Below are 4,861 nucleotides of genomic sequence, written 5' to 3' on the forward strand. Positions count from 1 at the left end.
GAATCAAGCCCCCCCCCCACCGCCAGCCCCGACCCCCGACAAGACTCCACATTTGAAACACTCTGGTGGAGGCTCTTTTTTTTTTTTGTATGCTTTTTTTTTTAAATTGAGGTATAGTTGATTTACAATATTATATTAGTTTCAGGTGTATAACATAGTGATTCAAATTTTTACAGATTATACTCTACCTAGAGTTATTGTAAAATATTGGCTATGTTCCCTTGCTGTACAATCTATCCTTGTACCTCATTAATTTTATACATAGTACTTTGTACCTCTTAACCTCCTAAAGTACTGCTTTCATTGAGCTGCTCTTCAAAGTTATGCTTTTTGTTTTAACATTTTAAAAAGGTGAGAGAGTGGGGGATGGTCATGAGCAAACTGCTTCTGAACTGTTTCTGATTTTTTTTTTTAAACATCTTTATTGGAGTACAATTGCTTTACAATGGTGTGTTACTTTCTGCTTTATAACAAAGTGAATCAGTTATACATATACATATGTCCCCATATCTCTTCCCTCTTGCATCTCCCTCCCTTCCACCCTCCCTATCCCATCGCTCTAGGTGGTCACAAAGCACCGAGCTGATCTCCCTGTGCTATGCGGCTGCTTCCCACTAGCTATCTATTTTACGTTTGGTAGTGTATATATGTCCATGTCACTCTCTCACTTTGTCCCAGCTTACCCTTCCCCCTCCCCATATCCTCAAGTCCATTCTCTAGTAGGTCTGCGTCTTTACTTCCATCTTGCCCCAGGGTTCTTCATGACCGTTGTTTTTTGTTTGTTTTTTTTCTTAGATTCCGTATATATGTGTTAGCATACGGTATTTGTTTTTCTCTTTCTGACTTATTTCACTCTATATGACAGACTCTAGGTCCATCCACTTCACTACAAATAACTCAGTTTCGTTTCTTTTTATGGCTGAGTAATATTCCGCTGTATATATGTGCCACATCTTCTTTATCCATTCATCTGTCGATGGACACTTAGGTTGCTTCCATGTTCTGGCTATTGTAAATAGAGTTGCAATGAACATTTTGGTACATGACTCTTTTTGAATTATGGTTTTCTCAGGGTATATGCCCAGTAGTGGGTTTGCTGGGTCGTATGGTAGTTCTATTTTTAGTTTTTTAAGGAACCTCCATACTGTTCTCCATAGTGGCTGTATCAATTTACATTCCCACCAACAGTGCAAGAGGGTTCCCTTTTCTCCACACCCTCTCCAGCATTTATTGTTTGTAGATTTTTTAATGATGGCCATTCTGACCAGTGTGAGATGATATCTCATTGTAGTTTTGATTTGCATTTCTCTAATGATTAGTGATGTTGAGCATCCTTTCATGTGTTTGTTGGCAATCTGTATATCTTCTTTGGAGAAATGTCTATTTAGGTCTTCTGCCCATTTTTGGATTGGGTTGTTTGTTTTTTTGATATTGAGCTGCATGAGCTGCTTGTAAATTTTGCAGATTAATCCTTTGTCAGTTGCTTCATTTGCAAATATCAAGACAGTGTGGTACTGGCACAGAAACAGAAATATAGATCAATGGAACAGGATAGAAAGCCCAGAGATAAACCCACGCACATATGGTCACCTTATCTTTGATAAAGAAGGCAAGAATATACAGTGGAGAAAAGACAGCCTCTTCAATAAGTGGTGCTGGGAAAACTGAACAGCTGCATGTAAAAGGATGAAATTAGAACACTCCCTAACACCATACACAAAAATAAACTCAAAATGGATTAAAGACCTAAATGTAAGGCCAGACACTATCAAACTCTTAGAGGAAAACATAGACAGAACACTCTATGACATAAATCACAGCAAGATCCTTTTTGACCCACCTCCTAGAGAAATGGAAATAAAACCAAAAATAAACAAATGGGACCTAATGAAACTTAAAAGATTTTGCACAGCAAAGGAAACCATAAACAAGATGAAAAGACAACCCTCAGAATGGGAGAAAATATTTGCAAATGAAGCTTCTGATTTTTTTATAAGGTGTTGCCAAGGATACTGTCTACAGGACAGGACACTCCATATAAGGCTACACTTGAAAATTTTCTTTTTGGGTTGAGAGCTAGAAAGAACAAAAAGCCTTTTCTTACAAAACTGGCCAACTTTCTCCTTTCTAGTAAGTAGAGTGTGTTAGCCTAAGCTCCTGTAACAAAGGTACCCAAAACACGGTGGCTTAAACGGATTGGACATTTATTATTATTTTGTGTGAAAGTCCAGACATAGATGATCTAGGGCTGGTAGGAAGCTCTGCCATCATTGACACATGGCTTATATCTTTGGGTTCAAAGTGATTGTTCCAAGGGACAAAGGGCAAGGGAACCCAGAAGTGGTTTACATTATTTCTGTTGACTAATTTCTCCCACTGGTCAGAAATTAGTCTCATGGTCATGCCTGCTTTTGAGGGAGGATGAGAAGAGCTTGACTATAAAGAAGAAAGAGGCATAGATATTGGTGGACAAACTCAGTATCTGCCAGAATTGGCTCCTCTGGCCATCCAAATATCCATATGCACCCTTCTTCCCACACACAGAACATTCTCCCTCAGACTTAAAGTCCAGAATCTCTGCATAATGTATCATCCTCTCCATCGAGTCTAGCTCCAACTCCTGTAATCTGGTGACCTAGCAACTAAGAGGGAAGTTATCTTCAGCCCCACCTTCCACCCAAACTACCACAATAAACAAAGCTTTATGACCATTTTATTGTGGATAACCACAATAACAACTCCTATTCAGAGAAGTGAAAAATGATGAACATAGAGCAGCCACTCATCCATAGCAACTGTCACACCGCACCAGATGGGAATTGCAGATTCTGTGCCCTGGCAGTGCAGGGCCCCTTGGTTAGGCTGGCATGCTGGGAGCAACTCTCTGGTCCTGTGGGAGGTTTTCTTGCCTTTATCCTTCATGGCCACTTATAAAGTGGGCATAGCCTGTTGTCTGCTGGTGAAGGTTTAGGAAGCTGGGGATTACTTTAAGGTTCAGATGGCCACCGTCTTTTTCAGGGCAGGCTTGTGGTTTTTTTGGCAATACAATTCCCTTAAAACCTAGTAGACTTATGGTCTACTAGCTTCCTGTCAGTTCCAATAACCACTGCCAAAGGTCTCATTTATCCATAATTCTTAAGCCCAAAGATTCTATTCTTTCATTTCCTGGTCTCCTCTCTCTCTCATATTGCTGGAGACTCTCTAAAGGCCATCTGAAACAATAGCTTTGAGTGAGAAGGCAACACCCTTAATCTTTACTGTGGGAGTGGCCCTGTTGCCTAGTAGGGAACACTCAATATCAGGCTCTGAGGAAGGCTTGGCGTTACAGTCTCATCTCTCACTGTATTTGGTGGTAAAATAGATGTATTTTTCAAACCTTTGAATCACTAGACTTTCATTCAATTTACATTGTAGCCTGCAGGCAAGAGAGAACTTCTGAGAGCAGAGATCTCTTGTAAGATGGCTAGTTACACGTGAGTTAACCTCTCTTTAAGGCTTTGCTAAGATCGTCAATTACTAGTCATCTACCACTGGTGGTAGTATTACCATGACAAAAGTCAAGAGCTAACAGATTTCAAAGTCTTTATCCTCAGTGTCTGTTGCTTGACCATTAAGGCAGTATCATCTATTTTAGGGTTTCTATTTCTACTGCAGAACTCCACTTCTAGATACCAATTTCTGTTGGTAGGGTACAGTCTAATCGGGTGAAACAAAAAGTCCAAAACTGCAGTAGCTTCAGCAAAGTAATAGCCCAAAGGTCAGCAGTCCAGGGCTAATACAGAGATTCTGCCATCCTAAACACACAGCCCCTCTGGGTTCCAAAAGCTGCCTCAGTTCCTGCCACTACGTCTGCATCCCATCACATCTATTATGCTAAAGAGTATGACTTGTGAGTTGTACCTATCAATTCCACTTACATCCCATTGGCTAGAAGTTAATCTCATGGCTGGGTTAGCTGTAAGGAAAATGTGAAACATCATGTTTAGAAAGGAACAGACATTGGTGAGCAGCTACAATTCCCACTACAGAATTGAATTGTCTTGTTTTTCTTTTTGCCCAGGCAATCAGGAAGCTCCAATCCATAGCATTTGTGTATGTGTATGTGTGTGGGTGTGTGTAGACTTAACGGTCTACTTGCTTCATATATATATGTATATATATAATATTTAAAACATTTCTCTATTTTTTCCACGGTCTTGATTTTCTATTTTGATTTTATTAAATTCTTTATATGCATGTTTTATTGTAAGCTGACTCAAGTCCTTTTCAGAAAGGGCTGTCTGTGGTATAAACAAACAGTAAATGTGAATATGAATAATAAGAATTGTAATATAGGACACTCCCAAGGAACATTCAGCTTCAGTTTCCCATTTATGATGGAAAATATTAGTCATATCGAATATATCAAGCTTGAACTTCATTTAATTTGCAATGTGTTAAGCTGCCTAGCATATTACCTGATATTCCACTGTTAGAGGGTACATTACTAGGCTAAAGATTCATGCCATACTAAACTGTGAATACTCTTGGGAGGAGTAATCATTTAAAATGTTAGCAGACATCACTGCTGTAGTGAGAGCTCGACAGATGAGCTTCATTGTAATAGCTGCTAAGAAGGTGTGGGTGTGAGGAAATGTGACACAAGACCAGTGAGCGTTCATTCCGGGCAGGGCGACACGCTCCAGAAAGGGTGTAAAGTGAACACCACAGGAGGTCACACAGTATCTGGATGGTTTGTTGGGGCATCCTAGGGGAGTGGAGGTGGGGGGATGTAGAGGAAAGCCTGATCATCATTAACTTTTATCATGTACCTACCTGTGCCAAGCAACGTTTAAGGGCTTTATGTGCATGTGTTACCTCA

Source organism: Balaenoptera borealis (assembly GCF_965194805.1).
Source record: "Balaenoptera borealis genome assembly, chromosome: 9".
Lineage (NCBI taxonomy): Eukaryota > Metazoa > Chordata > Mammalia > Artiodactyla > Balaenopteridae > Balaenoptera > Balaenoptera borealis.